The sequence below is a fragment of the Crassostrea angulata genome, chromosome 2, assembly GCF_025612915.1.
Source record: "Crassostrea angulata isolate pt1a10 chromosome 2, ASM2561291v2, whole genome shotgun sequence".
NCBI lineage: Eukaryota > Metazoa > Mollusca > Bivalvia > Ostreida > Ostreidae > Magallana > Magallana angulata.
The window spans coordinates 18,246,671-18,273,896 of record NC_069112.1 but is presented as its reverse complement, the minus strand read 5'-3'; the positions used below and the strand labels follow the sequence as shown (position 1 = coordinate 18,273,896).

The following is a 27,226-nucleotide window of genomic DNA, read 5'->3' as shown; positions in this document are numbered from 1 at the left end:
ACATATTTGTCCCCGTTTGACACCATTCACGCACTCACACACACACACACACACACACACACACACACACACACACACACACACACACACACACACACACACACACACACACACACACACACACACACACACACACTCTCTCAAAGGCTGCATGTGCTCCGCGTTCATTTCATGTATTTATAAATGTATACTGTACATTTATTACTTACTTGCTTTACAGTCGAAGTGATAGCAATGAATTTCTCGTTTTCGAAACCTTTTAATTGACAAAAGACCGTCAATAAACGAACTGGACGATGTAGTGAAACAGCCAGAACCGGAAGTAGGAGGTGCAAGGGGTGTGTACATGTAATTATGAACTGAGGCATCTTCGATGGACAAGAGTCCGATTCGTTTCTTCTCTTGTTATTCCACCACATCCTCATACATTTTACCGCTTGTCCATGAACCGCTGATCAGCAGTTCCATATAATGGGGTTGTTAATTTACGTACTTAGTATAAGAATGATGGCTCTTGATCCACTTTCCTAGGTCGGTTAGCAGTGGTTTATTAGAAGAAACCCTTGGGAAAGTAAAATGACAACTATTAACAGTAATAAACTGAATGAAGAATTTTTTTAATATACAATTTGCACATAATGCATGGTGTATAATTTAATGCTAGTCTGTCAAAAACTAGCGTATTTTTCGTGCACTGTAAACCGTACTGAAGTTTTTCGTCAGTATGGTATGTACTATAGCTATATGTACTATAGCTATATATAGTCTTTCAATCCAAATTAAGGGGTGTTTGGTCCGATTTTTTTGTAATTACAGTATCAAATAATTTTCTATACAAACCATTTATCTTAAAAAGTTATAGACTTTTTCCCGTTTAGACCTGCAGAATCGGTCTCCTTTCAAAGTTAGAAATATTCAACGTAAATAAAAATAATTTAATTCTGGTTGTAACGCGCTTTCTGATTGGCTAAACAAATATTTTATATCGTATAAAGAATGTTGCCTACGTCATAGTAAGACATAGTATCAATACGCCTGACGATACGTTTGAATTTTGTACAATTTTACGTCATTTTAAAGGTCAAATGACCGTTTTTATCTACAAAGGAAAGTAAAAAAATTAAATTATAAGCAATGAATTAAATATTTATTAGTTTTATACGATATAAAATGGTTTGAAACAGTTTACGCTTTTTTATAAACCGCTTCGGTTCTATATTTTATCACGGGAAAAGTAATCCCGGTACCTATATTCAGTTTGACCTCATTTTAAAGAGGAGGTCAAGAGCTTGTTTATTTTCGTTTTTGGAGAGACTGTAGGCATTCTTTCATTAGTTAAAAATGCACAAAACTCCGAGATTTGTTACTTTTATCCTTCGATCATACTTCATTGAAAATGGTTGTTTAAAACATGATTTTTCATTGTGTTTACCAAAAATTTAAGCTCCGGTACACCCTATGAAACAAAGCTATTGTTTAAAAGCATCATTAAAAGAATTTATTTCTCGAATTTCATACACCTGTAGGCACCTTTCATTTACTAGATATTGACCTTAACACATTTTGTACATATTTTTTTTTTCATGTGTTAGAGAGAGAGAGAGAGAGAGAGAGAGAGAGAGAGAGAGAGAGAGAGAGAGAGAGAGAGAGAGAGAGAGAGAGAGAGAGAGAGAGAGAGAGAGAGAGAGAGAGATCCAATATAGAATTGAACAAATTCGTTCAAATATTTTTGCTGGCTGCCACCCCTAACCCCCAACTCTTTCTCGTAGCAAATTTTTTCCCTAAATTTGACATACAAAAAAGATTAAAATAAGAAGTAGTTAACCCCTTTTTAAAGATAATTGGGCTGTTGATTTTAATAAAGAAAAAAAAACCCAAACAATGACGGTTAATTTTACAAGAAAACAGAAGAAGTATTGCTGCATACAATTTGGGTGTGATGGTGAATATAAAAAACAATCAAATAGTCATGTACATTTTGAGGCGGATGGAACTTTGGATAACCGTATAACACACATACCTTGTATAGGATTACTTTCGCCCGTGTTATTTTCGCCTTCTACACTTGCAAATGATTTCGCCCCATCTCAAATTCGCCCAGACACGACTGTGTACTTAAAGATACCTTTGGACATTGGTATTTACACAGTCTTAAATTCGCCTGTTGACAACGAGGTCGAATTGGGCGAAAATAAAACGGGGATGAATATTTCCCTGTATACAGTGCACATACACATGATCAGGCCTGCGAGAGGTTAAATGAAACGTGTCATAGGAATGAATTCCTTCTTAAAATCTATTTTGCTTTTATTCGACATATTTTAGAGTTTGCTGACATATATAGTTTGGGACAATTGTACACAAGCAAATGCAGAATTGCTTGAAAAGGTACAGGTAGAACATGCAAGAATCATTACTTGGCTCATAGCTAATTCATCTAGATCATGTTTGTATGGTTAACATGGCTGGAAACCCTAGATATTAGAAAAAAAAAACCATAAGACACATCTTATTTATAAAATAGTTAAATAGCATTAGATAATGTGTATGAAGTAATTTATCATTTTTTTCCAAATTCATCATACACACAATGTACGATCAGAATTTATAAACTTTTGTTTACCAATAAGGAAACTTTGCAATAATATACTGTATACAGGGTTATTTTTGCCCCGTGTTATTTTTTCGCTCTTCTACACTTGCAAATGGTTTTGTCCAGTCTTGATTTCGCCAAGATAAAGTTGTCTTAAAAAAATTAAGACATTGTTATTCGTCCAGTTTTAAATTCATCCACTGAGAACAAGGGCGAAAGGGGCAAAAATAAAACAGGGGCGAAGATTTCCTTGCATACAGCAACAGTTTTCTCTTCAACTCGTAAGCATTAAGATACTCTTAGTGAAAATGTTAAAAACTCTCATTCATTTCCAACCTTTAAAACAAAGCGTGTAAACATATCAATGTTGGAAATAGTAAAGAAAATATTTTGCATTGTCAACTTAGAAATAATGCTAGCAATCTTAATGCTAACCTAAAAAGTCATTTTTTTTTCATTGTACAGTTGCTCATCTATACAGTTCCATACCTAAATCATGTGTTACGAAATTAGAGGTTTCAAGGGGCCAGAAGTCAAAAACTTGGATCATTAATATCTAGAAAAAGGAGAAATGTTTTTAAAATTATTGTAGAACAAAAGTGCTTAGAATAACAAAATGCTACCTAATTACATTCTGTTGGTGGCCCCCTTTAGTTGGCTCTATACACCAATTTTTGATGACGCAGTACGCAAAAAAGTAAACCTGGAAGGATGCGATTCCGGTACTGGCTGATTTAAACTAAGGCAAATTGTGTGGGGACCGCTCTTTTGAAAAAATTGTTAAATGAATGGATTGAATTTCATAATTGGAAAATTCATTACATACAAGTAACGTGGTATGTTACACCTTCACGTTGTCTCGTATCATTATCTAAATAAACAATAAAATTAAGTATAATTTTTTTTAAATAGTTTCAGTCCAATCATCGACGTATTTCATATAAGCACAGTGGGTTAGTTAGTTCACTACAAATCTGTAGGTCATGAGTTCGAATCTCTTTGAGGACGGTAAAATTTTCCATAATTTTCTACAACGTATTTTTTGGTTGAATACTGTGAAAGAAAATTCTAAACTGGTAAAATTATTTTAATTGTAAAATACATTAATCCACATTAATATCGACGGATGTTCCTTACCACCTGATGGGGATGAGAGGGTGGCTTTGAATTTCCCTCAGGTTGTGATACATAAACCCTATTAGTTAAATTTCCTCTTTAAAAAATGAAAACATTATTTGTGGGGGAAATACTAAAAAAATTGCAATAATAACATTTTTGAATGTTAAGAAGTGTTATATTTTTTTTTAGATGTCCAAAGGAAATATCCATCAAATGACAAAACAATTCTCTTAATTTGTTAATAGTTAACTTTTTAAAAATTATTTTACAAAAACACGAAATAAACATTAAATTTTTTTTCTAAATGCCTATAGTATCCCTATCATCATATTAATACCTGATAAGTATATGTTTTGTAGTCTTCTATTGAAAATCTGAATAAACTGTGGGTGTATAGAGTCACCTGAAATAAAAAGATTTAATTAGATAATTGGAAATTTCATTATTTACATGTAAGGTGGTGTGGGACACCTTCATGTTGTGTTGTATTATTTATCAAAAAAATAAAAAAATAAAAAAAAAGTATAATTTTATAAATAGTCCGTACCTTCATTGTTATCTCACAGCGTAGCGGAGTGAGTAAGAGGATTCACTACAGACCCGGAAGTCATTTTCAACATTTTCTAAAACATATTTTGTGGTTGAATATTCCTACCGTACAACCGCTTTGAAGTTTGAATCACTTCATTTAAGTACCGTATGATACATTCGAAATTGTTTATTTACCTGGACAGCAGATGTTCACTGAGGAAAGAAATCTTCTTTATAATCAATCTTAAAATAATATAAAAGTCATAAGTTTTGGTAAAAAAATAAGTTATATAGTTGCTCTTTTTTAATTCTTATATTTTTAAAAAACATTGTTATATAAAGAATTTTGAGCCATTTTCTGATGCAATTTTGTTTTTTGTTTTTTTTTTTGGGGGGGGACGCAAACTGAGAGGTTTTGACGCCTAACAAACAAAAACGGGTTGTGCTAGCTACATAATACAATATCAGAAAAAATAATCTATTATATAAGCTTCAATTAGTTTCTATAATCCATCTTGTTGCTGCTATTTTAATTTTAGCAACACACCCTAGAAGAAAAATGATACTTGTAACGTCTCTTGGATGATACATTCAATATATGTTATTAAACCAGTAATGATACACAATGATCAGCAAAATTTGCCTCTCTGTAAATGGCCTGCCCTGATGTATTTTTAAAAAATTGAGTGAAAAAAAAAACAAGGCATCAATCGCATCTTTGAATATTACAAATTTGAGGGGTTTTTTTCAATATACAGTATACTTTGTTTGAATGTTACATCTTTCCTTATGATGAACTGATTTGTAAGTTTTTTGACAAATAAAAAAGGGGCTCCTAATTGATATAGACTCAAGTTATATTAGAAAAATGTTAGAGACTCAGAAGTAGTAACAGTTTGAGTTATGATGACTCGTCTGCCATATCGTCTGAAATGGGAACACATTAAAATATTTGTATCTAGTTCCAGCTTGATAAAGACGATTGTTACAAAAGCGCTCTAGTTTGAGTGTACATTCCTATTTCAAATCAAGTTCATACTAGAGTCAATTTAAACTAAAAATTTCAGGTGTTGCATTCATGCTTAGTTGTTGTTCAGAGAAGCTACCAGCAGATCTATCATTTAGGCGCCACTGTGTGGGAAATCTGTTTGCCTGTGGCAATTTGTATCGATCTGGTCTGAACAATTAAAACAGCCTGCGAGTCCGGGAATTTACATACTTCAGACGCCTGCAAGACTGTGAAAAATCACACTTTACAACTTGGTATGAATTATTGTTTAAAACCTGTTCCATTAATTTTATCTTACTGTCAGCTGACATCTTTCAAGTGTAATTTGCAGATATAGACTAAAGTTATATTAACAAAATGTTAGAGACTCGGAAGTAATAACAGTTTGAGTTATGATGACTCGTCTGCCATATCGTCTGTAATGGGAACACATTAAAATATTTGTATCTGGATCCAGCTTGATTAAGATAATTCTTACAAAAGCGCTCACGTTTGAGTGTACATTCTTATTTTAAATTAAATTCATACTAGAGTAAACTTAAACGATAAATTTTCAGGTGTAGCATTCATGCTTGGTTGTTGTTCAGAGAAGCTACCAGCAGATCTATCATTTAGGCGCCACTGTGGTGGAAATCTGTTTGATTGTGGCAATTTGTAGCGATCTGGTCTGAACAAGTAAAACAGCCTGCAAGTCCGGGAAATTACCTACTTCAGACGCCTGCAAGACTGTGAAAAATCACACTTTACAAAATGGTCTGAATTATTGTTTAAAACGAGTCGCACAAATTTTATCTTACTGTCACCTGACATCTTTCAATTATGTTTATGATTCTTGGTTCAAAAGTGTAATTTCCAAACATAGACTCAAGCAGTGTAAACAAAATTTTTAGAGATATCGGAATTAATAACAGTTTGAGTTATGATGACTCGTCTGCCAGGTTCAAACTATCTTGTTTTCATATCTTAACTCTGAAATTGAACGATAGAAATTTGCGTCCTCTATAAGGATACGAGGTCCGAGACTTTACAAAACAAATTTATATTGCATTAATATTATCCTACTGTCAACTGAGATGTTTCTTCAATTATGTTAAAAATCCTTGGTTCAATGATATTTTTTCTATATAAAGATTCAACCAAAATTACAAAAAGGTTTAGAGATTCTAGAGTATGTTTAAAACAAAATATGCCAAGTGCAGCATCCAAGCTGGACATTTATTCAAAGAAGCAACAGCGACTTTATCATAAAGGCGCTTATCTGATGCTCAAATTAGAACTCTAGGGAGGTGGAATTCAAATGCCTTCCAAAAATATATTAGACCCCACTCATAATGCACTCTAAGTATCATTCTTTCAATTTCTGAGCAAAGGTACCTGCTTGGGCTGGTACTTGTTACTTGCTTGGGCTGGTAGCAAAGCACTGTCTTTCTCATTACTAACATTTTATTTGATTATTCCAGACTTTGTAAACTGCGTGCCATCTGGTTTATAATGTAATTGAAATCTTAGTGAAATTTGGACTTTAATTGCGTTGTTTGCTTATATATATGTATTGTAGAGGTCTTTCATGATAGTAACTAATGATAAATCTAACTTGTTAATGTTAAAACCATGTTAGACAGTGTTACCTGCTTGGGCTGGTGATGCTTTGAGATATGTCATTAGTTTGATTTAGTAGGTAGATTTAGTTAGTTTTTAGTTGTTGTAGGTCATGGTTACTTGCTTGGGCCGGTAACTCACAATCCTTCATATATGATCATATCTTTAGAACGGTCAATAATTACTAAACAGTTCTTCAACAAAATGTGTTTTATATTTACAAGACCTTTTATTTCATATCAAGAAAAAGGGACTGGCCCCTCAAATTAGGGACCAAGAGGGCTCTTAAGTCTTTTTATAATAACTCTTTACTGAACTATAATTTGTTATCAATTACAAAGCTAAAATGTTTATTGTATAGCTTTTATCTATACAGGACCATACTTAAATAATATGTAACGTAATTAAGGGTTTCAAGAGACCAGAAGTCCAAAACTTTGATATCTTTGATCATTAATATCTAGAAAAGCAGAAATATTGTTAAAAGCATTGTAGAACAAAAGTTGTTTAGATTAACGTTTTTAACAATATATGCTTCCTAAACATTTTTTGCTGGTAACTAAAATATGCAGTTGTTCAGATATATCTAGAACGACTAAACATTCGTAAGCTCTTGTTGAACAAAATATGTTTAAATTTGCAAGACCTTTCATATGATATCAAAAAGGGGCTGGTCCATCAAATCAGGTTTAGGAGGGCTCTAATATATTTTTATAATAACTCTTTCCTGAGCGATAATGTGTTATTAATCATAAAAGTTACATGTAAGTCTTGTCAACGGCAATGATTTGTGCGTTGGTCCAAACACAGTTTCACTTACGATTTGGTATAATAATTGCAAAGCAGGGTTGATTATAATCGATTCCCAAAAATATGAGGGTTTTTTTCTTCAAACTTTAAGGTATAAAAGGTTTGGAGTATTAATTAAGAGTTCGCAATACAAGATAAAAACTACTTTGTCTTCATATTCAGGCTCTTTTATGGAATATGAAAAAAAAATTACAAAACAGAAAAATATTTTGTTACATGTACTTACGATTATAATTTATGATTCACAATATAAGTAGCATAGAGTGGGGCTTTTCGTGCTACTTTGAGGCGCCAACGAATTTGAGGCGCTTGAGGCTTGGATATAAATCGATCAATAATACGAAAGTTTTAATCTTTTTAACAACTTAATCCATTGATCAATACATAAAATTTAACATATTAAACTAATCTGACAACTAATAATTTTGATAAAGGTCATTTCGATGAATAATTTAAATCACAATTTATGGGGTTATAAGAACAAATTTAATGAAATGTGTCCATATGTATTTCCCGAGAATATGTATGAAGTGTAATAAAGTCGAGGGAAAATAGAAATTGTTGTTACAATAGATGTGAATTAAAATACGAGGAATCAAATTTAGGATATTTCTTGGTTAATGAATGGAAAAAAAGAATTCCGCCCAATTGTTTTCGGATTAATAACACACCATCGTTTATAGAAAATTATAGAAACATGAAAAAGACTGTGAGATTTAAAGGTGTGATGATACAATAATTGACATTCCTTACGAGGATCGTAAGGGAGAATGTATGTTAATGGCTGTGGACAGATGTCGTTTTCGGAGACGGATTAATTGTTTATCACAAATTCTCGAGCCAATACTTGAAAAACATTTAGTTTCATATAATTTAAGATATTCGAGTTATGTTTAATAATGAAACAATAGTTAAACTATGTAAAAAAAATCCGGTGTTTTTGTTTTTGTTTTTTTTAACCTCAGAATAGACCCACGTTTTCCATTTAAGATACATTTAAAATATGTGTTGGATTAAAATTATCGGAAAGATGTGTATCGATGCAATAAACATAAATCGGAAATGTTTAACATTTCATGACTATCTTATTATTTCACATCCTTGTTAGAATGAAATCAAAGCTAACGACGAGGCAACGCAATAGATCACGGAAGTGTATTATACCAAGATAGCAAGTTCAGGAAGTCCAAATCAGATATGAATAGATCAATAATACGAAAGTTTTAATCCTTTTAACAACTTAATCCGCTCATCAATACACAAATATTAAGATATTTTGACAACAGATATTATTTATAAGGGTCATTTCTTCTCGCGACGGATGTCGTATAATTTATATTGCAATATATGGGTTCGTAAGAACAGGTTTCATAAAATTATTGTATCCATCTAAATTTCAAGAATATGTATGAATTGTAATAAAGTCGAGGGAAAATAGATTTGTTATTACAATAGATTTGAATTGAAATCCGAGGAGTCTAATGTTATATTTTTTTCTTTGTAAATGAATACAAAACAAAGATTCCGGCCAATTGTTTTGGATTAATAAAACACCATCGTTCGCTCAAAAACTGGTCTGTTGTGTATTAGGAAGGTATTTAAGAATACATGAATTAATGAAGTAGACATTTTTTAAAGCTGCTTGGTCCGATTTTCTGGTGATTACAATAACAATTTTTTCCATACAAACCATTTATCATAGAAAGTTATGGATTTTCTCCTATTTACACCAGCAGAATTAGTCTCCTTTCAAAGTTAGACATATTCAAAGTAAATAAAAGTTTCTTTTGGGCAAACGAAAAAACAAACCATAATGCATCACAAGAATGTTTAGAAAAGGAAACCGTTTGGTTTCGTCCGCTGAATGACTGGGGTAAATCAACCCGCATGCTACGCACCGATTGTAAAGAAAGCAAACTTCAGAAATATTAGCGAACAAAACGTACACATGTTTATTTGTTATTTGTCTGATCATTTCGACCTTTATTCAAAGCAATGTCAAAGTCGTAATACAACCAGACCCGTCTCGTCGTCAGGGGTGAAATTTAACATGAGGCGAAATAACGCGGTACCCTTTTATGTACTTTGTTTTATTAGCAAATTTTGTACGCATTTTTCTTCCTTGAAATTTGGCTTCACTGACTGGGAAAACTACTGCATTGTCTATTATTATACATATACTAAGCATAACCATCGTTCAAAAGCATGTATAAAATTTGATATAAAATCGGACCAAGCAGCTTTAAAGAAAAACCGTTCCAGCGGAATATAAAATATTTAATTAGACGTTGAAATATTAATTGTATTGAGTATATTAGACAACTCTTTGTGAAATACTCCTGTAACAACTTGATTATACTTGATCTAATGTAAACAATAATACTAATTATATATTAAAACTATTAAGCGTAATATGGTGTATTAAAAAAAAGAAACAAATCTGATTTATTAATAAAAAGTGATTTTATTCTAATATATACACGTATTAAAATCGAATCCACGTTGTTTGAAGACTGTAACGAGATTTTGCTTTAACGTTTTTTATTTTATTTTTTTTTTCTTTTTGAACACTGGCTTCTCTGTGATAAGCCATTCCTCGGATTCCTTCGTAGATAGATTGGTTGATGTTGTTTCAGCCCTTCTTGAGTCCTCGGATTCCTTCGTAGATAGATCGGTTGGTGTTGTTTCAGCCCTTCTTGAGTCCTCGGATTCCTTCGTAGATAGATTGGTTGGTGTTGTTTCAGCCTTTCTTGAGTCCTCGGATTCCTTCGTAGATAGATTGGTTGGTGTTGTTTCAGCTTTATTGAGTCCTCGGATTCCTTCCTAGATAGATTGGTTGATGTTGTTTCAGCCTTTCTTGAGTCCTCGGATTCCTTCGTAGATAGATTGGTTGATGTTGTTTCAGCCCTTCTTGAGTCCTCGGATTCGGTCTGAGTTGACATGTCAATGCTCTGTGATTTCTCCGGGTGTGGTAGGGCTATCATGTTTTCATGTACACTTTCTGCCACGACTCCCTCCGCGTCTGATTAACAGATAGGATCGTGACGTAGCAAGCAGGAAGTCATCAGGACTACCCCGGATTTAATCATTTGAAAACGTTTTTTCCGGAAAACAAATGATTTAGTCTATATATTCTTCTATTAAAAGCGTTAACAAATATTTTAGTTATGTGTGTTGATAGATTTGTTTCATATATAGGTGTATGTATTCAGATGGGATTTTAATTATAAAACATGTATTGAAGAAAAGTTTGATTGATAACAAAGAATCCTTTCTTGCTGTATAACAAATAATTATACCGATGTGTGTACTCAGATGACATTTCATTCATAAAACTTACATTTGATCTTGATGTTGATCAGGGATGGGGTAATGGTAACTTGTAATGGTAATTGAGTGTAATTAATTACAAGTTTTGAGGTAATTGAAAGTAATATATAATTGGCCAAATTTTCAATTACATGTAATGGTAATTTAATTAATTACTTTCAAAAGGGCATGTAATTCCAATTACTTTTCAATTACTTTCAATTACACATTGATGTACATATAAATATGAAGCTTTCAAGTACCCATTGTTCCCCACACTAACACTGGTAAAAGGTCAAGTTACGAAGAGTAGTTAAAAAGCATTGAACTATTGTTGTATATATCATATTAAATATTTTTCAAAATGAATTTTTTCAGTGATTCAATATTTAATCATAAGTTTCCCAAATTTAATTAAGTACATGTATTTGATGATTTGCTTGAAAATACTCATTTCCCTTCTTATTAGGATAATTAGTGTGTCAATTATCATTGAATTAGTTTAAAAATTCACTGTTTAATTTATAAACAAAATCAGTGTTACGTAAACTATATAAACTACTGATTAAGTCATGCTTTGTAATTGATAGCCTAAAATACATAGAGCTAAAATGCATGGCTTCAAAATGGTTTTAGTTTTTGATGCCTTACATGTCCACAGGGTGTGTTTCCTGATTGCAAACATTTCACAATAACATGTAGGTACAGAACAACAGGTGTGAATTGTGTTTTGATAACAATTAAAGTCTGCCCTCTACCTGAGATTAACCTGTATTTGGCATTGTATTTATCAAGAAAAAATAGTTGATAAAAATGCAAAGGAGAAAGTTTTCATATAATAGTTTTGCATGCAGGAAATACTTTAGTTGACATGATAGGTTAGGGGATATGACTTACATATGTTTATTGAGTATCAAGGTGATATAGGACACCTTCATATTGTGACTACTGGCACCTGTGTTTTGAAATAACAATAAAACCAACTTTATATTTTTTCTTTCCAAAAATTGTTAATTATAAAAGTAGTTAGCAAATTATCAAACAGTGAAAGTTTTTTGATTATGACAAAATTTTATTCACATTATAGACATACCTCCTTAAATGTTTATGTGTCGAAGATAAATCATGGTTTTAGTAAATTTTGATGAAAAGGTAATTTGTAATTTAATTAATTAGATCTGCTAAAGAATTGTAATTTAATTGATTACATTTGAAAGCTCTTGTAATGGTAATTTAATTGAAGAATTTAAGCAAGTAATTGTCATTTAATTAATTACTTTCCATTGTAATTGACCCCATCCCTGATGTTGATAAAAAATGTGTGTAAGATTTTTAAATGAGGTGATAATCATTAGCATTCCGTACGAGGACCGGAAAGGAGAGTGGATGATGTTGGATGTAGACAGTTGTCGGTTGAGGATACGAATCGAGAAAGTATCCCTAACGATTGATTAAGTCCTCAAGAAACATTTAAAACTTATATCGGGTAATATCAATGAAAATCGATGTACTCAGACCGGAAAGCGATTTTATCTGTAAGCTGAAATAGAAAAGTCATCACTGAGCTCGAATAACTTCTTTGTCGTACTTGTAATCCATTAGAATATGTGAACTGATGAGAAGATATAGTGCGGGCAAAAAGACTCTCTTTTAAAGAATCTATTTACATTGATAATTATTACAATTATTATTTTATGTATTATTTACAGTGAAACCATTGTCGATATGTTGTTCATCACTTGTGTATGCGTGTATGGTTTGGAAGACATGTACGATTTTGCAGTCGACGCATACAAATGACAATGGTTTAAACAAAATGAACATTGCTTGTGAGTGAAACTATATAACATTTATAAATGTAATAATCATTAATTAGAAAAAAAAACAATTAGAAATCTTCATATTTGTTATTTAATCATATGATTCAGCTAGGATATACACATATATTCCTCGATAAATTAGGCTTGATTTATTTTGCTCGAATAATTAGACTGACAAACGTCGTGTACCTTGGAGAAATAAATTGTGTTATCAATCTCAGACAACTTGCAACACAGTAATTTACTTATTGGTAATTTTTTCAGCAAAATTTTGAGATGGAAATTTAGCTTAGGTGTTTTGTTAGTTTTGAATAGGGGAACGAATTGGAAGGGTGTAAATATACGTATGTTTGATATTGAAATCCAACTTGTCAGTAGACTAGATGCCTGATAATAAAATTCAGTGTTTTTAAAGAAATGTTTATTAAATTATCATGGAACGTTATTTTCACATTTGCAAAGAAATCGATGAGTTTTGAATAACTTACTAGCCGTTTTTATACAAGCCAAAGTATTAACCTTGTAATCGACTGAAAATTGTGACTACTATTTTTAAAGATTACATTCACATACATGAAACAGTTTTATAGTGACTTTTAGTCATTTGTTCTATGATTGCTTTATCTAAATACTGATTTAGCACATCCATCTATTTTAATTGTAATATTATTTGAATTACAAAATACCTTTTAGGACATGAATATGACTTTTAGCGATTTTATTTCGTTAATTTTAAAAAAATATTTTAATCCTAAACAGAGTATTGATTTAGTAATACGGAACAGATAAAGTGACAGCATGAAAAAAAAATCAATTTGTGATTTATTATTTCAAAGCCCACAATCATATTATTTTGTAATCTTATTGTTATTTATCATTTTTAAATCAAAAGCCTTTGGATATGATATATCATATTTAAGTGTAAATGATTAACAGAATATTATTGAAAGTGAAAATGGTGTTACAAGATGATTGCATGCATTCAATTTTATCACAATGAATTGGGATAACTACAAATGAAGCTTTTGCAAACTTGAAACAAACAATTTTAAGCCTTCATTATTTTTGCGTTGAATTTTAGAGTTGAGGTAGAACGCTAAAATTATACTTAATTAGCTTTGCAAAATGTAATATTTTACAATGTTTAAATCTACTTCTTAAAGTTTAATATAAATCGTATGATGTCTATAAAGTGATTTTAAAAATGATCTGTCCAACTTTTAATGCTGTGTAACATGTAAATCCGACTCTTCCTTGACTGTTTATCTTTGCCTCTCGGGTAGCTAAAATACATAAATGTATGAATATAATTTTTAAAAGGATGGTAGCATACTTAGGGAAGATATCACTTAGTTGAATTCATTGCATTTTATTACGGTTAGCAGATAAAATAACTTTTAGTTCTTTAATACTTTACTTCATCATGTTCATAAAATAACGTATCTATACCAGTGTGCCTTTCCGCATAAACAATATAACACACTTTCAAGAGTAGAATAGGTCATTAATTACAATTACATCATCATTTCCTATTTCATAAAGGCGGGGGGGGGGGTTAAAGACAATACCTTGGGGTCATTAATGTACTTTACACCATTTGATGCATCATAATGACATTAAAAGATATTTTGTATTTTCCTGTTTCGTGGGGTCAGAACAGTCCCATAGGGTCATGACCTACATTGTATTTGATGCATTATAATACATTAAGAAAGAAATACTCCTTCCTTTCTATTATAACCCATATAAAAATGATAAGTGTCTACACTTACTTACATGTAATACACAAATTTAATAGGAATTTTTTTTACAGCGTCAATATGGGGTCAACTCAATAGTGCAAGTCTGACAAATGAAAAAAATAACTTTTGCAACTAAAATGACAGAAACTTTACAAATGCGATAGGATAGGTAACGATGATAAGCTTATTCAAATATTAAAAGATGATGATACAGTATGCTGTCAAAGGGAGATCACATTTAGAAAGTGAAAGTAGAACTTATGTATGATGGCATCTCGTTATATTGTTCTACTGCTCCTACATGTACTATGCTTACTTATATTGGTCAACATCATAATGATAATCCAATTAAAAAATACAATAATTAATTCCTTTAGCTGATCTTAACCAATCCTTTTCTGCATATGGAAAAACCAGACATAAATGTATACACGTGAACCCATCTAATCGAAGAGCTGGGTAAAACTAGTACCCGCTAATGAGACCTGCAGACCTGGGTTGTGTACGTAACTTCAGACAAAGATAAGTTATTTGTAACATGCAGGTATTTTTATGACCTATTCTTCGAATCCACTTGCAGTATTTTATTAGGTAAATAACAGCTTTAAGGTGATGCAGGACACCTGCATATTGTGATGTATACTTCCTATTGAGATAAACAATAAAGTCTATTAAATGTTAATTAAATATTTACCCCCCAAATAATGTTACCTAACATTGAAGCGCAATGGGTTAGAGCGTTTACATGTCTGTTAGAGCATTGGGGTCCAAGGTGTATTTTTGGTAATTTTACAATTGATATAAATTAATTTTCATGGGGAAGGGGGGGGGGTCTGGACCCTTCACTCCCACCCCTTCTCTAAATCTGTGCAGTGTACACGATGATGTACATGTAAGCACACAGAAGCAAATCTTAAACCGTCAACCGCCACAGGGAGGATGCATACTTTAATTTTTAATTTTGTTTGTAATAATTATATAGACCATTATACTTTCTATGACATGAAATGTTAAGATTATTGATTAACTGAAAATTCACTGCAAACAGTTAAACCCCAAATTGCACATAAAGTGCTGCTCATGTGTATTATCATATGGGAAGGGATCTCATCCTCAGCTATGAAAATATGATTTTTAAATGAATAACCGGAGCTTGCATGTGGCCTTCATTAAACTCGTACAAAACAGTGTTATTAAGGGGCAAACACTTGGTGCAGGCATTACCGTCTAATGACAGCATCTAGTTGATTTTGGTTTTTTTTTTGGTATGAATATTTCGCCTATAACATTGCAATTACTCTCAAATTGACACGTATCTACCCATAATGAAGGATACAGATACACATAAAACACAGGGAAATTCACTAAATTGGATTCGATTCCACGAGCGGTGATTAGCTTCAATGGATGAAATACAGCGTGAAATATTTGAGTGAAGGACTATGATTAATATAAATAGATCCCAGTTGTATTGTCTACTGTCATAGACATCATTTTTTGAAACACAGCATTACAAGTAAACTAAGCAAATCTTAGCTCTACCTCAGATATTTGTTCCGTAATGTTCAAGAGCTCGGATAATTGTTTTTTATATTAAACAACATTTTTTGATGTTTAATGGAATACAGAGCAATTTGCTATTGGGCGCACAGTTGAATTATTTATCTCACTTCCTATTTTCATTGCCGGAATATCTTGACATCCGTCCTTTTTTCCTTCTTTTCTTCTTATACTTCATATAAGACATCGACATTTTAAAGCAAAAACTTGATCATTAGTGATGGTTATGTCCAAATTCCAGGTCATTGCGATTAACGGAACACAAGTTACGTCACACATTTTTAAATTGCTTGAAGGCTAAACTACATTCAAAAAATATCATGAATTCCATTCTAACAATGGTTTTGAAATTTTCAAAATACGCTGTACCTCATTTTTTCTGCCTTGAGTAAATGATGGGCATGAATGACATGATTTATCAAAATTAACTTTTAAACAATATTAAGTCAGTATTTTCTGTATTTGAGAAATTATTTTGTACTATCTTAAGAAGCTTTTTTACTCATTGACTGTTTCATCATCTAGAAGCAGTAAAAGTTTGCCTCGACCTAAATTGTGACAGAAATTACCTGTTTGTCAGAATGATTTGTGTTGTCCAAATACATGAGTGTATTTTAAGGAAGGAGTCTTTTCATACTTCAAATAATAAGAATTTTATGGAAATTCGTATACATTCATTTTAGAACACTCTCTTTCAAAATTAAAAAAAATTATAAAAATCGACCGCCTTAAAGGTCAAGGTGTCAAGGTCACCCAAAGTCAACATCTTAAAATAGACAATAATTTACGTTCAATAACCATTATAAGAACTTTTCTTAGACTTTCATACACAAGAAAAATCCTAAGACAAAAAATTTCCAAACTTACTAGAGATCTAAAATTGTAAGGTCAAAATATCTCAAAACAGTAAAGAAAAAAGGAAATACATTACAAGTTTTCAAAATAATCAAATTGAACATCTTTTATTATTATCATCGTATAATAAGAAATTCTTTTCTTTGTTAATGTTCCGTAGAATAATATGAGAAAAAAAGCAACAGCAAAAGGAAAATAAAATTGACCATTTGAGAACAGAGAAATTTTAACACGAATTTCCTCTTTCTTTACATAGAAAATTGACCACTCCTTTCCAAGCTTCTATGATTTCAACATCTCTTAAAATGTCAACCTATATTGGAAATTTCTTTTCTCAGTTTCACGTTTGCCCAGTCATATAAGCCTAGTGGTATACCAAATAAAAAAGAAAATTAACCTTATAATGAATTGTAATTTTCAACCCGAATTTCCTTAATCATTATACAGAAAATCCATTAAATTTCGCAAATTTATAATGTTTTGAGCCTCTTTAATTGTTATCATCCTATAATGAAAATTTCTTTGCTTTGTTAAAGTTTCGAAGAATAATATGAGAAAAAAGCTATAGCAAAAGGAAAATAAAATTGACCATTTGAGAACAGAGAAATTTTAACACGAATTTCCTCTTTCTTTACATAGAAAATTGTCCACTTCTTTGCAAATCATCAATGATTTCAACATCTCTTAAAATGTCAACCTATATTTGAAATTTCTTTTCTCTGTTTCATGTTTGCCCAGTCATATGGGCCTAGTGTTATACCATATAAAAAAGAAAATTAACCTTATAATGACTGGTAATTTTTTAACCCGAATTTCCTTAATCATTCTACAGAAATCCATTAAATTTCGCAAATTTTCAATGTTTTGAGCCTCTTTAATTGTTATCATCCTATAATGAGAATTTCTTTTCTTTGTAATAGTTCCGTAGAATAATATGAGAAAAAAGCTATAACATAAGGAAAATAAAATTGACCATTTAATAGCGAGAATTTTTACCCGAATTTCCTCCCTCCTTTTCACAGCTAGAACGTTGACCACTCCTTTGCAAAACATTGACGTTTTAAACATCCCTTGAATGTCAACCTTTGTTGGAGTTTTTTTCAGTTAAGTTTCGCACAGTCATACATGTATAGGTCAAGTTCTATACCTAGTGGTCCTTGTGCTAATAAATAGGATCTTCAACCCGAATTTCCTCCTTTTGAATAAAGAAAATCGAACACATTTTACTTAAATATATAAATGTTTTCAACAACATTTTTTTTTAATATCAACATTATGAAATATCAACCTGCTGACATGTCTACACATATAGTACTGATTACAACAGTTTTTCGAAAAAAGTGCAATAGCATGTGGAAGAGAAATATAGACAATTCATGTACATATTCCGTCCAAATTTTCTTCAATATAACATCTAAAAAGAATAACTTTCCTTGTACAATGAGTTGCAAGCATTTCATTAATCATTAGAAGACTAATGTTACATATAATAATTATCTGTATTTTTTCCCCTGAAATTTGTTGTTTACGGCATATGCATATAATAGCTAGACTTTCATTTGAAATTATAAATTAATACAAAAATTAGAATGGGTATTAAACTCTCTCTGCCTCAGTGACACTATCGTACATAATCAAAGCCATAAAACCTATTTTATACCACATATTAACAAGCGAAAAGTTGTCAATGTGACAACAAACCTGGTTTTCTTTAGTGTGAAAAGTATCAATAATCCCTTTGTCAACCCTGAATTGATGAACACAACCTATACATACAGAAAAATTGGGTACTTGTTATGAAATATTTTTGCCAAAAAATAACCAAGTTCAACAGCTGGTAAAATGCTTTCACAAATCATCAGAAATCAGAATTCTAGCAATTTGCACACCTCTGATATTATTATAATGTACAATTGATCTGCAAAAGAATATATTTCTATCTTGAAAACTGTAGGAGGAGTTATCCATACAATAGGGATACCCTATATGCAATGTTTTACCAAAAAATGACTAAGTTAAACAGCTGGCATTTTTTTCATAAATTATTCAAAATCAAAATCATAGCAAAATACAATTTCTAGCGTTAAAACTGCGACCAAACGTCATTTTTCAACAGCTTAAAAAAGGTTTTTTTTCTTATCTTCTAATATATATATATATATATATATATATATATATATATATATATATATATATATATATATATATATATATAATTTTATATCAAATTACATCATATTATATCATTGAAGGTTGCAAATCCATCCACTAATGCAATTGAAAATGTGTGCAAATGTGTATCATTAGTGGTCAAGGTAGTACTTATTTCTCACTTTTTTCCATATCATTAGAGGTTACGGTTTTTGACCGCTAATGATATAAATCTGAAATTATATCATTAGCGGACGGTTAGGTTGTTCGTTAATGATAAAATTATATCATTAGTGGTCAACATCCTGACCACTAATGCAACATTATATCATTAGTGGACGTTGTATCATTAGAGGTTGCTACAGGTGTAATCTTTCAACGTTATCATCGGTGTCTTGTTGCAATGCAAAAATACTGTTAACGGAATAATAGTTATTCAGGTCCAATCAAGGGTGTAAATAGATTTACCCTGTGTTGTATTCCCTACACCCTGAGACTGCAAAGTAAATCTCCGTACACCCTTGATTGGGTCTGAATTACGAATAAACTTCATGTGTGATAAAAAATTTCAATTTTAATATTTAATACTGTTTTACCAGACTGTGTGCTTTGCAACTTGAAAATCAATTAATATTAAAGAATTGTAATTGAAATTGTGCTAAAAGTCATTAATTTGTACCAATAGAACTTTACTAAAAATAGAGATTTTGGCATGTATTCATTGAGCGATGCATTATTTTGCGCAAAGATCTATCGGTGCATTTGCATTATGAGGTCACATTTTACATAAACCCCGTTCCAGCAGGTAATACGGAAATTTACAACAGGCTTGTTAACCAGTCAGATCCCGCGTTATAAGCCACTTTGGAAATAATATTTTGTATCTCTAGGTGGTAATTCAATATAAGAGAACAGTAGTCCAATTGCATATCACTCCTTCAACTTCCTGTTATGCTGCGAGGGGCATTTGTATATTTACAAAACAATCCCACACACTACGATAGTTTTGGATAACATTAGTCAATTATGAACAGCACAACCGTTACTAAAACACATTCTAAATTTTTAAAACATTAATTTTAGATCTAATTTTTTAACAGGTGTGTATCACAATTTTACACAAACTTTATGTCCCTACAAATTAAATGTAAAATTACGAAATTGTTATTATGTTTTATATTTAGGAATATATATATTCACTGTCATAACAACTGGTTTAACATTTCATCAATATGTTTTTATTTCATTTTTGAACCAAAATATTGTTTGGTATTCCATCATTGATCAAAGTAATTTATATAAAAATATCATCATAAATAGTGAAAGCTTGTAATTGACTGAGTGTTCAATGCTAAAGCTACAAACGTCTCCTCGATATAAATAACACATGATTTGCGCTTTCCCAGGTCAAAATTGACCTTTAAAAACTAGGTCATTGCATTGCAAGCTAAAGGAAAATGGAGTACAATGAGGTGAAACGATTGTGAAGGGTATAATTAGACTAGGCTGGTGGTTCCGACGGTATAGGAACAAAGATTGTTTAAAAATGAAAAATATTCTATCTTATAAAAAAATAATTCTGATTGTAAAATAAGAATGGCGAATCCTTAACCAATGTAAATTAGTTTAATAAAGATTGATCAGTTAATTGATTAATCAATTAGACAAAGCTGCGTTCTCATTTCTCATACATTGATGCTGCTTCATGAAACCATGGAGACCATCAATGAAGTTCCGAATCATCTGGAAAAAGTGTCCCTAAGACATTTCCCTAAGTTGCCTGCATCGACAAAATTGGTTATTGGCTCCAATTCCATTACAGGAAAAGATCTCAATTGCCTCTATGGTCAGAGTTGGCTGGATGATTCGGTATGTCAACAAGTCAGCAACAAGTTGGAACATAATAAATAACAATTTATTCATATTATTTAAATTTTTAATTTCAGTGTCTGTATGATAACACTACAAATCTATTTGTAATTTTAGCCAAATACATTTCAGCAATGACTATTTGCATTTTTTGAATATTATGTGATGATAAATTAGGGTTTGGTGCGATCAAATCTTTCAAAAAGCAATAAGGGCTTCAATGTATTTGATCTACTCATAGTACTCAAACAATGATTCTTTATTTCTTAAACACGTGTTGACCTATGTGCCTTATATGAATGCTTTTTTAATGATTTTAGATCATACATGCTTATCCTGGCCTCCTGCAGAGAGAGAGAGGACACTTCTGCAGAAAAATGAAATCTTAATTCTCCCATGCTTTCCAATGGAGAAATGGACCAGGAGGGACTACCTTCCCTGGTTATACCCAAACGTGAAGTTTTCCTCCTATGCCTTTATCCTGATGCCCATTTGCAGCAACCACCACTGGATTCATTTGGTCGCCAGTGTGTCAAAGAAAACAGTTTTGGTGTTGGATCCCCTAGGACACCAACATCCGGACATCGAACACAAGTGGGGGTAAAATATGCTACTTTGTAATGATAGAGGAATGCATGATCTCACTATGAAAAGAAAACTTTTAGATTTTTACTTTTATTGTTTATATGATGCTTCAATAAGGCATTTCCAATGCTCTAAAATACGAATATGAAAATCTGTAAAATTAAGAGATTCTTTGTAATGTTTACAAAGCTTGTTCTATGGATTTATACACAATCTGGTTATGTATCCTGGTTAAAATTGTCTCAACATGATAACTTCTATTTGCTAGTTGGTTTTGAACTTAAACAGTTTCGAGTTTTTGTCGCACTTAATTTGTATACTTGTAGTCTATTTATCAGCAATTAAAATGTAATATAAAAGTCATCAGAACGACCTGAACTTTGTTCACAAAAAAGTTTATTGTAAGATCTTGGTATTGCTATATGATAATGACAACTCAATTTATGAAACAAAGTATGTGGTTATCTCTTGTAGTTATTTATTTTACATTCCGGAAGGGGTTGGAAAAATGGAGCAGTGAACATCAAGCTGTAAGTCGTCAAAGAGATGGCAACAGTTGTGGCGTCTTTGTTCTAATGGTAAGTTATTTAAAACATAAACTTAGATTATGCCAATGAATGGTTTGTTGATGTAAAAATTTAAAGATAGATATATCATACTGTAAATTCCTAAATAAATGCGAGGAATTAATATCCGCGTAAAATCGCGAGAAGCATCCTTCGCGGATTTTAAAATCGCGCCATTATTTTCTGAGAGTTGAAAACTATAAGAAATAAGTAGCAAAGTTCAACGTTCGCGATTTTATATTGTCGCAATTCCAAACAAATCATCAGGATCGCGGAATTAAGTACTCATGTAATATAAGGAATTTACAATATTTAAAATATTACAAACTTAATTACAAAGGTACAAACAAATCAGCAGGATCGCGGAATTAAGTACTCACGTAATATAAAGAATTTGCACTATTTAAAATATTACAATCTTAATTACAAGGTTATTAAATTTAGCATTTTTTTTTTAATTTTAAGTATGCTGAAGCCATTCTCTGCAACGTAAATGTGCAGATAATGAGGCAGTGTCAGGTGGCCATATACAGAAGGTACATAAAGCAGGAACTGATGGATGGTACGAAAGAAGAGGATGACGTATGCCAAATTCCCTTTTGTAGGAAGCCCAAGTCTGGGATTTGGACACAATGTCAAGACTGTTCCATCTGGGTGCACCTACAGTGTTCGAACAACAACAGAAGGAAAGTGTCAAAGGAGGATCATATCTGCCTGTTGTGTGTTTGGCGGGAAGAATGCAAACATGGATGTTAATGTTGTACATCCTTAAGTTGCTACTCTTACGGACCGATCAGGACGGTGGTTGCTGTTTTTGGGCACTGTATATGATACCATATTTGACTGTTGTGTTTAGTGTGAAGAATGCAGACTTGAATATTAATATATTAATGATGCTATGTGCACTTTGTACTAAAGATGGTAGGGGACACCTCCATATTTTATGTACTATTTATCAAAATAAACAAAAAATTGAAGAGTAATTTAAAAATAGTTTCTTTCCCAAATTGGTCATTTAACAGTGTAGTGCAGTGGGTTAGAGGTTTCTTTATGAGTCTGCAAGTCATGAGTTCAAATCACGCTGTAGATTGTAAAATTTTTACTTTCTCAAAAAAGTATTTTTTTGTTAAATATTTTGAGATTTCCAGTGAAAGTATTTTAATTTTAATGAACTTTCATCCCGATAAATTGTGATAGATGTTCCATACCACCTTAAATTGTCTGAAAAAGAAAAATGTTAATGTTGTGTTTGTGTATATTGTTGAATACATATTATTTATTATTGTATAATTTGAAGTCTGTTTTGTTTTGTTTTTATTTTTATTTTTTTCAAATTGCAGCAGAAGTGAACATTCTGTATTCCTTTTAATGGCTGTACCTAGTAGAGCAGGTAATTTCAGAGAGAAGATGGCTATCAGGAATTCATGGGGAAGTGTTGTTAAACCGGATACTTCTATACGGTTGATTTTCTTTGTCGGAAAAGAGGTTGACGAACTCGACCAAAAATAAAAGAATTCTTTGCCATGGAGAAAGAAAAATACAAGGAAATTGTTGAACTAAATATCAAGGAAAAATATAAATATTTAGAAATAAAGATAACTGCCTTGTTACAATGGGTTTTCGTCCATTGTAACAACCCCGAATATATTCTTAAAGTAGACGACGATGTATTCTTAAATTCTTAGCTCTTAATAAATTATCTGAAAAAAATTAAACCGCTGAATTCGATTATTGGATGTTAAGTCACAAACAGGACTGTTAACAGAAACAAGCTTTTAAAATATTACATCTCAAAAGAGGAATACAAACCAAATAATTTCCCGCATTACTTTGGCGGCTCAGCATATGTCATATCCGGTGATATTCTTGGCAAGCTTGTCCTGGCTACCAACGAATTGCCACCTATATTTATTGAGGATGTGTACATAACAGGAATGTGTAGAGAATATATGTAGAGAATATATAGGCGTCCTTGCAGTTAGACATCCGGGCGTTAGCTGCATTACCAGAATTAAAGAACCGTGTGGTGGACACTTCAGGAACTTAACCACAGGACATCCTTATTCAGCAGCGGAAATAGAACGCATGTGGATGCAATTAAATGATAATATCACAAGTAGAAAATCCTTTATTTAATAAGTAGTATAAACATGTTACAAACGTGAAGGAATTCTATTTTGATCTGTAAATATTTTAAAATATTTAGTTTTAGGATAGATATCTATTGCAATTATATTATTAACATACAGGTTGTCGAATTATTTTTTTTAAAAGTTGATGTTTTTTATTAATTGTATGTATATGTTTATACATTTTTATATGTAATGTTTGGAAATTGCATGTGGCCTTCATTGTTACTAAAAAAAGTAACAAAAAAATGTGTTATATTATGTCAAACACTTGGTGCGGGCAATACTGACTAATAACAGCATTCAGTTTTGTTTGTTTGTGTTGTACATTTGTTTATTTATAGCCTGAGTACCAGTGTCAGTGAAATATCTTACTGCACATGGGTTAGGAATACATAATGAATGACTGAAGCAGCAGCATTTATTAAAGGTTTCAACAGAAAGATTTCTCTAAAAAAATAATAAACAGCAAAGGTCATTAATCTAATAAAAACGACGTTTACTGAAGCGCTTCTGTGGAGGTTGCTAAAGATAAGAGGTATCTACTGTGAATCGGGTTTTAAAAAAAATGATAGGCATTTTAAAAGGAAAGACTTCATCTTTCCTATTCATTGTTTCATTAGAAAGGTCTTGTGTTGTGTGGAGAGATTGACAGGTGAAATCACCTGATACTACCTATAATTATCCCTCAGGTTTGAGTTTGCGCTGCTTACATTGGCATTTGTGTCCACATGCTTCGTTAATTGAACCTGTGAGTTAAAATGACAAACTTCTTATGGATATTTATCACGAAAAATCTTTTTTCAATTCGAAAATTATTTAGAATACCTCGCACAATCTTTCAACGTAATTATCCGACTATTTTTATGTCGGTTGCAATGCAAATACGGTATACGTAAGAAAAGTTTAAATTACCAGGTGGTATGAGAGTTGTCTCATTCAAAGAGGCAACATTAGACCCATTACATACAACATCTCGCACTTATGTGAAGCTGGGAAATGAGGGAAAGTTGTATCCGTTTGAACCCCACACGCTAATTTTTGCTAACATTAATCAAATATCAATCTAGTAACTGTTACAATCAAAATACCGAAAGACGGAGGCATCATTTCTGAAGCAATAAAAATATAACTAAATGTATAAGGTTTTTTTTCCTCTGAAATTTTAAGGTAAACAAATTTCGGAATATGGAGACTTTGAGAAACCAAATGCTTCAGTATTGAAACTAATTTGAGATCCTTACGTCTTGTTCATATATTTAATATATACGAATAACAATTTCATCTTCACCCGTGTTTTAAAACCCCTGATGGAAGGTAATATGATACCAATCTTGCAAGACTGTCGTTCTTTTTTCTTTTGCAAAACATATGATTCGACTGTAGAGACTGACCAGATATATTTCTTAACGTTTCCAAAAATTAAGAAAATGAAATATATATATTGAAGAAACACTACAGCTCATTTTGCAAAAATAATGCTTTTTTTTTTATTTTAACATTCGCAATATACCGTTAAATTTATTGACTTTGACGACCAAAGCAGTTAGTATTGCTAGCTCAGATTTTGATCAACAATAATTTTCACCATATAGCCACATTGGCCCTAGCATGTATCCCTGACTCAGAGACCAGTAATTTCACAATTTGGGTAGAAGTTTTCATAAACATTATAACCAAACACTTAGTTTTTTGTTCAAATGTGTGTGAGAAGAGAATATGTTTGAACATTTTCTTTTTTGCATATTTGGCCCGCCAATTAGGCCCTGGTGTTGATAAATTCCTAAATTTTATAATTTAGATCCTCTTGTCATAAAAATTGATTTAACCAAAACAATTGGTCTTATAGTTTTCAATAAGAATTTAAAAACGCACAACACAAAGACGCACGACGACGGGCGAAGACCGATATCAATAGGTCACGTGAGTGACTCAGGTGACCTAAAAAGGCTTGATTGTTAATTATCTGGAGTTTAATGTACATACAAGGAGAAAAGGAATATATACATAATTTTTTTTTATCAAGAAAATTTTAATTTTATGGGAAAAACTATATATATAACATATACAATAAAAATACCGGTATATACAGAGACAGCTAGACTGAAATCTACACGCCCTATTTATCGATTGGTCGAAATCTACAACGGCTGAAAATGACAGGCCTGAAATTGAAACGCCCTGTTTATGGATTGGTCTGGATCTACAGCGACCTTAGTAAAATCTCGTACTGCACGAAATAATCATGACGATGCAAGAGTTAAAGTCTCACAGGAGACGATTTGGCTGTTTCTTTTAGCTAACGTACTTTTGTACATTAACAGTAATTTAGTGAATTTTACTAATTTTTCAAAAACAGTTTATTCATTAATTAAAGAAAGATGTTATTATAAACAATAAAATGGTTTTTTGATGATTCATGCGGGTTATGAAGGTAGCGAACATTACAGGAAATGTGTTAGCGGGTTAGCTGCAATGTCGCTACTGTCATATCCGGAATGAATAACCAAAGAAAGCATTTTATTGTTTAAATTAACAGATAACGCCAATATATATATATATATATATATATATATATATATATATATATATATATATATATATATATATTGAAACACAATAAAATCCACAGTGGTCGGCGAGTTATAGAAAAAAATTAAATAAGAAAACACGAAAAACGTTCAATATAGCTTAAGCGCTTTCATTTTAAAATCTTCAGAAGCTATATAATGGTAACATAGTAACGTGACGTCAAAAAACTTGAACGTTGAACGGCAATGTCTATTATGACGTCATAGTTAGATTTAGCGGAAAAAATATAATTTGCAACATAGTATATAACATACAATTCAATACATTGTTATTACAGACAGTTCAATTTGGGTTTAAAAATACGAATGAACTGTTTTTCTTTTTCTCTTCTTTGCACATTACTGTCACTCAACAGTTTGTAAAATGGAAAAATTTTAAACTGTTTAT

General features: G+C 31.6%; 2 long non-coding RNA genes and 1 pseudogene across 2 annotated transcripts; 1 reads left to right on the top strand and 2 right to left on the bottom strand.

Moving 5' to 3' along the window:
* Positions 1-513: 513 nt before the first annotated feature.
* Positions 514-4,443, bottom strand: LOC128171202 (uncharacterized). Its single transcript, XR_008242038.1, has 3 exons — positions 4,260-4,443; positions 4,050-4,115; positions 514-562 (listed from the first exon to the last, which is right to left on the bottom strand). It is a non-coding gene; the product is annotated as an uncharacterized LOC128171202 (long non-coding RNA).
* An 8,361-nt stretch (positions 4,444-12,804) lies between these two features.
* Positions 12,805-19,083, bottom strand: LOC128172883 (uncharacterized). The gene is made up of 3 exons (XR_008242380.1): positions 17,944-19,083; positions 16,662-16,728; positions 12,805-14,073 (listed from the first exon to the last, which is right to left on the bottom strand). It is a non-coding gene; the product is annotated as an uncharacterized LOC128172883 (long non-coding RNA).
* Positions 19,084-20,811: 1,728 nt separating this feature from the next.
* On the top strand, positions 20,812-26,755 carry LOC128173974 (N-acetyllactosaminide beta-1,3-N-acetylglucosaminyltransferase 2-like; annotated as a pseudogene).
* The last annotated feature ends 471 nt before the right edge of the window (positions 26,756-27,226 follow it).